Source organism: Ranitomeya imitator, chromosome 1 (genome assembly GCF_032444005.1).
Source record: "Ranitomeya imitator isolate aRanImi1 chromosome 1, aRanImi1.pri, whole genome shotgun sequence".
Taxonomy (NCBI): Eukaryota; Metazoa; Chordata; class Amphibia; order Anura; family Dendrobatidae; genus Ranitomeya; species Ranitomeya imitator.
In genome coordinates this window covers 256,760,762-256,771,473 of record NC_091282.1, presented here as the reverse complement: position 1 = coordinate 256,771,473, position 10,712 = coordinate 256,760,762, and the positions used below count along the sequence as shown (strand labels likewise).

The following is a 10,712-nucleotide window of genomic DNA, read 5'->3' as shown; positions in this document are numbered from 1 at the left end:
CACAAATGCTTCTACTGAAAAAAGTAACGTGATCTGAAAGAAAAAAAACTCTTGTACAGCCGTATTGAACAGTTGTGGTTCTTGACTGGGACAATGAAAAAACATGGTTTGTAAGTCAAATTATGCCGTGTCCTAAAAGGGTTAAAAACTTAAAGGATAAAATAGTAAATAAGATGACACATAATATGACATGTTTGCAGCTTGGGAGCACATCACGTGACACGCTGCCCCGTTCTCTGCTGTGCTGTCCGGAGAGCAGCGCTGCAGATAACGGTAGTGAGCCCCCAGCGGCTGTCGGTGTTACTGCAGCGCCCGGCCTCTTCCTGTGTGACCTCGTTTCTATGGTGACAGCAGTGCACCTGAGCCCTGTGCGGTTGTGTTCCACGGTAGACTGCAGAGAACCCGCTCCAACCGGAAATACTCACCGGCCGGCCTATTGTCGCTTGTCACCAAGACGGCCTGAACGGCGGGACACCTGCAGACCAGTGTTTGCCGCATCCCCGGGAGGCCTCCCGTCATGCATTGCTTTATTGTGGTCGGTAGCTCTGGGAGATAGGGGTGAAGGCAGCTGGAGAGGAGCAGGCCGGCGGACATGAGCCTGTGATCGCCTCCAGGTATGTGTGCCCCCTGTGTGTACTGCAGCGTACGGTGCCCTGTGGCCGGCATGGGGCAAACTCATGTACCCAGGTGGCCCCCACAGTATACAATGGTGACTGTATGAGCAGCACAGACTAATCTCCATGTGATGTACCCAGTGTTGTGCCCGCCGTGGGACGTACCCGGTGTTGTGCCCGCCGTGGGACGTACCCGGTGTTGTACCCGCCGTGGGATGTACCCGGTGTTGTACCCGCCGTGGGATGTACCCGGTGTTGTACCCGCCGTGGGATGTACCCGATGTTGTGCCCGCTGTGAGATGTACCCGGTGTTGTACCCGCCGTGGGATGTACCCGGTGTTGTACCCGCCGTGGGATGTACTCGGTGTTGTGCCCGCTGTGAGATGTACCCGGTGTTGTGCCTGCCGTGGGATGTACCCGGTGTTGTGCCTGCCATGGGATGTACCCGGTGTTGTACCCGCCGTGGGATGTACCCGATGTTGTGCCCGCTGTGAGATGTACCCGGTGTTGTGCCTGCCGTGGGATGTACCCGGTGTTGTGCCTGCCATGGGATGTACCCGGTGTTGTACCCGCCGTGAGATGTACCCGGTGTTGTGCCTGCCGTGGGATGTACCCGGTGTTGTACCCGCCGTGGGATGTACCCGGTGTTGTACCCGCCGTGGGATGTACCCGTTGTTGTTGCTTCCGCCGTGGGATGTACCCGGTGTTGTGCCCGCCGTGGGATGTACCCGGTGTTGTGCCTGCCGTGGGATGTACCCGGTGTTGTGCCCGCTGTGAGATGTACCCAGTGTTGTGCCTGCCTTGGGATGTACCCGGTGTTGTACCCGCCGTGGGATGTACCCGGTGTTGTACCCGCCGTGAGATGTACCCGGTGTTGTGCCTGCCGTGGGATGTACCCGGTGTTGTACCCGCCGTGGGATGTACCCGGTGTTGTACCCGCCGTGGGATGTACCCGTTGTTGTTGCTTCCGCCGTGGGATGTACCCGGTGTTGTGCCCGCCGTGGGATGTACCCGGTGTTGTGCCTGCCGTGGGATGTACCCGGTGTTGTGCCCGCTGTGAGATGTACCCAGTGTTGTGCCTGCCTTGGGATGTACCCGTTGTTGTGCCTGCCTTGGGATGTACCCGTTGTTGTTGCTTCCGCCGTGGGATGTACCAGGTGTTGTGCCTGCCGTGGGATGTACCCGGTGTTGTGCCCGCCGTGGGATGTACCCGGTGTTGTGCCTGCCGTGGGATGTACCCGTTGTTGTTGCTTCCGCCGTGGGATGTACCCGGTGTTGTGCCCGCCGTGGGATGTACCCGGTGTTGTGCCTGCCGTGGGATGTACCCGGTGTTGTGCCCGCTGTGAGATGTACCCAGTGTTGTGCCTGCCTTGGGATGTACCCGTTGTTGTGCCTGCCTTGGGATGTACCCGTTGTTGTTGCTTCCGCCGTGGGATGTACCCGGTGTTGTGCCCGCTGTGGGATGTACCCGATGTTGTGCCTGCCGTGGGATGTACCCGGTGTTGTGCCCGCCGTGGGATGTACCCGATGTTGTGCCTGCCGTGGGATGTACCTGGTGTTGTGCCCGCTGTGAGATGTACCCGGTGTTTTTTCCACGGTGTAGGATGTACCCGGTGTGCCCGCCGTGCGAGGCAGGCAGTGTTGGAAGGAGGCTGGCCTGTGGATCTGTCCTATGACCTGATCACTGTCAGACATGTTTGTTGCGATCACCCTTTACGTTGCAGGATAACTGGACACAGTGCGGGTGTAAAACCTGTAGCGTCGCACTATTTACACAATAATATGACACTGTAATAGGTGAAGCGTGACCCGTGTGCGCGCGCCGTGCCTTACACAGCGTTACATACTAAGGCACTAGCGTTCCAGTCCTCTTCCTCTCTGAAGGACAATCTACAAACTATTTGTAAAATTCTTTGTAGGAAAAAAAAATAAAATACAGTTTGGTTTCCGTCTCCATTTTTTTTCAAGGCCGATCACTTTTTTATTTTTTTTCCATTGGTGGACCTGTATGGAGACTTGTTTCTGCACGCCAAGCTTTATTTTTTAATTATTCCGTTTCAGGATGTCTTTAGGCTGCTCTGCATTATTACACTGTAAGCAGCGCCTGCTTGGTAAAGACTGTAAAAATTACCACGAAACAAAGAGGCGCAGATTAAAAAAAATAAGAGCAAAAACTGACCACCTTAGACTTGGTGACAGCAGGTCCTCTTTAAAGGGGTTGTCCAGTCCAAATCGGGACGTCTGCAGTGACTCTGTGACTGTAGACTTATGAATCCCCCCAGCGCCGGTTTCAGACTCGGGACCAGAAGGTATGTCTGAGTTATACATACTCCCGGGCAGAGGCCGTCTGGTGAGTATGGGTTTGCTCCATACACTTGTCTTGAATGAGGCTGCGTGACGCGGCCGTCCAGTGGGTGATTAGAGGGCGCGACCTTGCTCAATTCAAGTGTGTGGAAGTAAGGGTGGTTTCACACTTGCGTTTTTGTCTGCAGCGTTTTTTTTCAAAAAAACGCATGCGTTTTTTTTTCCTATATTTAACATTGAAAACGCATGCGTTTTTTTGTGTACGCGTTTGGTCGCGTTTTTTGACGCATGCGTTTTTTTACTGCATGCGTTCATTTTCTGAAATGCTACTTGTAGTATTTTTAGAAGCGTTTTTTGGACCAAAAAAAAACGCATGCGTTTTCATGCGTTTTTTTTGGGTCAAAAAATACATTGGAGTCAATGGGGACGCATGCGTTTTTTGGTGCATGCGTTTTTTGCGGTAAAAAACGCATGCTTTTTTTATTAAAAAAACAGAAAACACACTGATATGCCACCCCCCAATATAAAGGTGATAAAGGGAACCTAACCCTACCCCTAACCCTAACCCTACCCCTAACCCTAACCCTACCCCTAACCCTACCCCTAACCCTAAGGGATCCTAACCCTACCCCTAACCCTACCCCTAACCCTACCCCTAACCCTACCCCTAACCCTAAGGGATCCTAACCCTACCCCTAACCCTAACCCTACCCCTAACCCTTAGGGATCCTAACCCTAACCCTAATCCCTTTATGGTTAGGGTTAGGGGTAGGGTTAGGGGTAGGGTTAGGGTTAGGATCCCTTAGGGTTAGGGGTAGGGTTAGGGGAAGGGTTAGGGTTAGGATTAGGGTTAGGGTTAGGGTTAGGATGCCTTAGGGGTAGGGTTAGGGGTAGGGTTAGGGGTAGGGTTAGGGTTAGGATCCCTTAGGGTTAGGGGTAGGGTTAGGGGTAGGATCCCTTTAGGGTTAGGGTTAGGGTTATGATCCCTACACCTAACCCTACCCCTATCCCTAACCCTAACCTTAACTATTTCTGTTTATAGTGGGTTTTTTTACTTTATTTTGATGATTGGCAGCTGTCACACATTTCTCAGCATGCATTTAAAAAACGCAAACGCATGTAAAAACGCATGTAAACGCGTCAAAACGCCGCTTTTTTTCACCACATGCAAAAACGCATGCGTCAAAAAAACGCAGCGTTTACACGCGTTTACATGCGTTTTTTCACCATGCGTTTTTTTGCGTTTTTTACCGCAAAAACGCACCCGAAAAAACGCCAATGTGAAACCAGCCTTAGACCATGTGTACTGGCCGGGAGTATGTATGACTCATACATATCCTCTGGTCCCGACTCCCCCACCCCGACACCAGCGAATCTCAGCAGGCCACAGTGTGTGCGCTGGGGGGATTCATAAGCCTAGTCACACAGAGTGACTTACCGATTTGGACCGGACAACCCCTTTAAACAAGTGTTAATAGGGCACTTGAACCTGTTTTGGGACTTCAAAGGGAAACCAACATGGCAAAGACTGAGGCCTTGAACAGGGATTAGGATCGTTGCCTTTAGAGCTCGCGTATGAATTGGACTAGTGAACTGATAAAATACGGATTGCACTCAGACCAATGTTATTTAATGAGTCAGTGCAGATCTGAGTATTTTTTTCTCAGCTGTATTTGGTATGAGAAAAAAGTCTGTGTGCTGTTTCTATACAATCCGTTTTTTACCCAGCAGATATTAACCCCTTCACCCCGAAGCCTGTTTTCAACTTCCTGACCAGGCCATTTTTTTTTCAATTCTGACCACTGTCACTTTATGAGGTCATAACTCTGAAACGCTTCACTGGATCCTAGTGATTCTGAGATGGTTTTCTCGTGACATATTGCACTTTATTATAGCGGTAAAATTTCTTCGATATGACTTACGGTTATTTGTGAAAAAAACATGGAAATTTGGCGAAAATGTTTAAACTGTAGCAATTTTTGAACTTTGAATTTTTATGCCCTTAAATCAGAGAGATATGTCGCGAAAATTAGTTCATAAACAACATTTCCCACATGTGTACTATACATCAGCACAATTTTGGAACCAAAATATTTTTGGTCAGGAAGTTGCAAGGGTTAAAAGTTGACCTGCGATTTTTCATTTTTTCAATAAAATTTAGGAAACCATTTTTTTTAGGGACCACCTCACACTTGAAGTCACTTTGAGGGGTCTATATAACAGAAAATACCCAAAAGGGGCACCATTCCAAAAACTTAACCCCTCAAGGTACATTTAACTTTTTAGTCACAAAAATGATCATTCGGCAACAGTTTGTTTATTTTCACAACGGTTAAAGGAGAAAATGATCCACTAAAGTTGGTGAGCAATTTCTCCTGAATACGCCAATACCCCATATGTGGGGGAAAACCACTGTTTGGGCGCACAGCAGGGCTCGGAAGGGAAGGAGCGCCTTTTAACTTTTTGAACGCAAAATTGGTTGGAATTGAGAGTGGACGCCATGTTTCATTTGAAGAGCCCCTGATGTGCCTAAACATTGGAAAACCCCCACAAGTGACCCCATTTTGGAAATCAGACACTTTAACGAACTTATGTAGCTGTGTGGTGAGCACTTTGAACCCCCAAGGTGCTTCACAGAAGTATATAATGTAGAGCCGTAAAAAAAAATCACATTTTTTCCACAAAAATTATTTTTCAGCCCCAATTTTTTTATTTTTACAAAGGTAACGGGAGAAAATAGACCACTAAAGTTGTTGCACATTTTCTCCTGAATACGCCAAAACCCCATATGTGGGGGAAAACCACTGTTTGTGCGCACGGCAGGGCTCAGAATGGAAGGAGTGCCGTTTTGGATTGCAGACTTTGATGGAATGGTCTGCGGGCGTCATGTTGCATTTGCAGAGCCCCTGATGTGCCTAAACAGGGTCACTTTTGGGAGATTTCCACTATTTTGGAAACTAGACCTTCCAAGGAATTTATTTAGATATGTGGTGAGCACCGCAAACCTCCAAGTGCCTCACAGAAAATTATAACGTTGACTCATGAAAATAAAAAAAATCACATTTTTTCCACAAAAATGATCTTTTAGTGCCAATTTTTTTTAGTTTCACAAAGGTAACAGGAGAAAATAGACCAGTAAAGTTGTTGCACATTTTCTCCTGAGTACACCGATACCCCATATGTGGGGGAAAACCACTGTTTGTGCGCACAGCAGGGCTCAGAATGGAAGGAGTGACGTTTTGGATTGCAGACTTTGATGGAATGGTCTGCGGACATCATGTTGCGTTTGCAGAGCCCCTGATGTGCCTAAACAGTGGAAACCCCTCACAAGTGACCCCATTTTGGAAATTACACCTCTGAAGGAATTTATCTAGAGGCATAGTTTTACAGTAATAACTATAATGCAGTTGGTTTTAGTGTATGAATTTATAATGTGGCGGTATGTGTAAGATGTGCTCGGTACATCAGATTATAGATGTGTTGTGTCAAAAGGGTATAAACTAATTTTATTAATTTGTGGATGTGTGGTATGCTTTGAAACAATCCTTAATGCAAAGGCCAGGTTTCTCAGGGCAGGTTTCACAATGGTAAGTTGTGTCCTTTCGGATTCCCCTCTTTGAGTATACTCTGCACCGTTTTTGTGATCGTCCTGTCCTCGCTGCTTGGGGAACCTGTCCTGGGAAATGTTGACTTGGGACAATACGGGCACTATCAGATTCAGAAGTACTGGGGCACTCACCTCCCCGATTGCCAAACATTAGGGCCTTGATGACTACCTCCTGAAACTGAAGGAAGGTCCCCGTTTTGCCTGCAGATTGGGACAGCACAAAAGCATTGTACAGTGCCATCTGTACAATGTGCACGGCCAATTTTTTGTACCATACTTTGGCTTTTCGCATGGAACTGTATGGTTTGAGGACCTGATCTGAAAGATCCACATCCCCATGTACCGATTATAATCCAAGATACAATCTGGCTTTGGGACTTGTGTTGTGGTCCCACGAACAGTGACAAGGGTGCTGTTGTCACGGTGTATGGTGGTCAGGATAAGGACATCCCTTTTGTCCTTATACTTGACTGCCAGCATGTTGTCGCTGCATTGGGCTCTGCTTTCCCCTTTTCTCAGCATTTGCCCAATTAGCGGCTTAGGGAGGCCTCGCTGATTTTTTCGCACGGTGCCACATGGAGCTGTACCTCTGGCAGAGAGGGCCTTGAAGAGTGAGATGCTGGTGTAAAAGTTATAAATGTAGAGGTGATGACCCCTATCCAGCAGTGGGTGCAGCAATTCCCACACAATTTTCCCACTCACCCCCAGGATAGGTGGGCATTCAGGGGGGTTAATCTGGGTGTCCTTCCCCTTGTAGACCCTAAATATGTGGGTGTACCCTGTGGTACTCTCGCACAGTTTGTACAGCTTTATTCCGTACCTGGACCTCTTACTGGGCAGGTATTGTCGTAATTTTAGCCTCACTTTGAAGTGAACGAGAGATTCATCAATAGCGATGTCCCTCTGGGGTGTGTACGCCTCAGCAAATTTTCTGCTGAAGTGTTCAACCACTGGCCGAATTTTATATAGACGATCAAAGTTAGGATCGTCTCGGGGAGGACACTGCGCACTATAATGCAAAAATCTTTGGATCCCTTCAAATTGTGTCCTTTTCATGGCCATGCGGAATACCGGTGTACTGTAGAGAATGTCAGTACTCCAGTACTGACGAATCTATGTTTTTTTTATTATGCCCATATGCAGCACAATTCCCCAAATTGTCATCATCTCTGCTGCATTTACGGGGGTCCATCTGACGTATGATGACGTGGGATTTTGGGTGAAAAATTGTTGGGCATACAGGTTCCTCTGGGCCACCATAAGATTTATTATTTCCTCACTGAAAAAGAATTTGAAGAAGTCAATTTCAGTGAGGCCAGTGGTGTCAAACTGGATTCCTGAGCTGCTGCTGAAATCCGGAATGACGGGCTGAAAATTTTCAGGGGGTGCAATCCATACGGGATCGATTGATGCAGGAGTTGCCTGGGTCCTAGGGCGCCTTGTTGGGGGTCCTTCCTCACCAGATGAGGAGGAATGTGGGCTCTTCCTCTCTGGCTGAATCCGTGTCGGACGCAAGGATGGCGTAAGCCTCCTCTGGTGAATAATAATAATAATCTTTATTTTTATATAGCGCTAACATATTACGCAGCGCTTTACAGACATTATCATCGCTGTCCCCAATGGGGCTCACAATCTAGATTCCCTATCAGTATGTCTTTGGAATGTGGGAGGAAACCGGAGAACCCGGAGGAAACCCACGCAAACACGGAGAGAACATAGAAACTCGTTGCAGATGTTGTCCCGGGTGGGATTTGAACCCAGGACTCCAGCGCTGCAAGGCTGCAGTGCTAACCACTGAGCCACCGTGCTGCCAACTTGACGAATGGGCCATTTTAATTTATTTTTCCCAAACCCCGGGCATGTGTATGTAAGTGGTGCTTTTACATGTGTAATGTGTGGGGCTTGTGTATAGGGTACTCTTTATTATAACAAAACGGAGAGAAAAAAGAAGTAGAGAGGTAAAATGTAGAAGAAAAAATGGAAAGAAAAATCAGATTAAGGCTATATGCACACGTACAGGTTTTTTCGCGTTTTTTTCGCGCTAAAAACGCTATAAAAACTCATTAAAAACGCATACATTATGCATTCTATCATTTAGAATGCATTCTGCATGTTTTGTGCACATGGATGCATTTTTTTCCGCAAAAAAAAACGCATCGCGGTAAAAAAATGAGCATGTTCATTATTTTTGCGGATTTTCTGCGTTTTTCCCACAATTCTATGCATTTGGGGAAAAATGCACCAAAACGCGTCAAAATCGCGGTAAAAAACGCATGCGGATTTCTGGCAGAAATGTCCAGTTTTTGTCAGGAAAATTTCTGCAAGAAATCCTGACGTGTGCACATACCCTTAAAAATAAAGTTTGTATTAAAAAAAAAACCAGACGTTCACTACACTAATGCCCTCCCTATAAATTTATCCGACGCAATTTCTTTTTTACAAAAGTAAACGGACGTCACCAACAACGTGACGTATGCTCCCCTAATGCACTTTTTATGCAAGAAAATAAAAGCTACCTCCCTACCTATAAAACTACTCTGTATTTATTTTTTTTTCTAAAACAAGATCGGTCGTCACTAACGCTGTGACGCCGGCTGTACTAACACGCTACCACTAAAACTACGCCGTACCATTTTTTTTTCTCTCAAAGATCGGTCGTCACTAACGATGTGACGCCGGCTACACTACCTTGCTATGTCCAAAACTATGCTGTACTGTAACTACTATTATTTTTTTCTAAAAAAAACCTTGGACGTCACTTAGACTGCGAAGTCCGCTACACTAACTAAAAAAAAATAAAAATTCCTGTGGCACAGTCTCTGATCAGCAGCGATACTGATCAGAGCTGCGGACACAGGAAGAGCACGAATGCTCTGCGCGGAACGCCGCACACAGGAAAAAAAGCGCAAAAAAATCAATTGGAGGGAGGAGGTACTGGAACAGGGATGGGAAAGGGGTGGGGGAGGTGCTGCTGCTGTGATCACAGGAGTCACACAGCAGGCAGATGGCAGCACAGCACAGATCGCAGATCAGCACAGGAGTCAGGAGATCGCAGGGACGATCTGACTGGCCACCAATGGAATCCTTTGCTCAGGTGACACGGAGGGGCTTAGACCACCGCTCTGCACGCCAAATCTGAGGTAAAGATGGTGAGGTGACGTAGTGATCACCTCACCTACTGTGACAGCTGTGATTGGTGCTACGTCACACAGCACCAATCACAGCCTGTCACATGTTTTTGTTTTTTTTTTCTGCAACTTTGTCAGCTTCGCTGTGATTGGCTGGTGAGAGTTCACCAGCCAATCGCAGCGATCGTCGAAGCAAGGGGGCGGATCTGCCCCACGTGGTGACGTGCCAGGATGGTCTGCTATCAGGAACAGCAGCCATCCTCACCCGGTCACCGTGCAATGCAGCGCGGTGACCGGAAATAGCAGCGCCGTACTAGTACTGCGTTCCCGCAAAGCAGTACTAGTACGGCGCATGTCAGGAAGGGGTTAATCTTTTTTAGGACCATTTACAGTTTCCTTTGCTACAGAATTTAACCCCTCCATGACCCAGCCTATTTTGACCTTAAAGGGACTCTGTCACCTGAATTTGGCGGGACTGGTTTTGGGTCATGTGGGCGGAGTTTTCGGGTGTTTGATTCACCCTTTCTTTACCCGCTGGCTACAATATTGAATTGAAGTTCATTCTCTGTCCTCCATAGTACACGCCTGCGCAAAGCAAGATTACCTTGTGCATGCGTGTACTATAGAGGACAGAGAATGAACTTCAATCCAATATTGCAGCCAGCGGGTAAGGAAAGGGTGAATCAAACACCCGAAAACTCCGCCCATATGACCCAAAACCAGTCCCGCCAAATTCAAGTGACAGGTTCCCTTTAATGACCTGGCTGTTTTTTGCAATTCGGACCAGTGTCCCTTTATGAGGTAATAACTCAGGAACGCTTCAGCGTTTGAGGTCCGTCAGAAAATAACGGGACATCGCTAACGCATGCCAGAAATGGCATACGTTAGCGATGCGTTAGATACATTGTGGTCAATGGCTGCGCTAACGGATCCGTTACATTGCGTTAGTGGCGCTATGTAACTGATTCCGTTAGCTGACTGCCACTAACGCAATGTGAACCCAGCCTAATTCTAACACTAACCCTAGTTCTAACCCTAATTCTAGCCCTAACCCTAGCC

The 10,712-nt window shown here is 47.6% G+C and overlaps 1 protein-coding gene across 2 annotated transcripts in view; it reads left to right on the top strand.

Moving 5' to 3' along the window:
• The first annotated feature begins 234 nt into the window (after positions 1 to 234).
• CCDC92 (coiled-coil domain containing 92) overlaps positions 235 to 10,712 on the top strand; it is a 47,560-nt gene continuing 37,082 nt past the window's right edge. Inside the window, exon 1 of one of the 2 annotated variants that reach the window (XM_069755993.1) lies at positions 235 to 614. The gene's annotated coding sequence lies outside the window, so the exon portion shown is untranslated. The remainder of the gene's footprint in view (positions 615 to 10,712) is intronic. The other variant, XM_069755994.1, reaches the window with a different exon arrangement.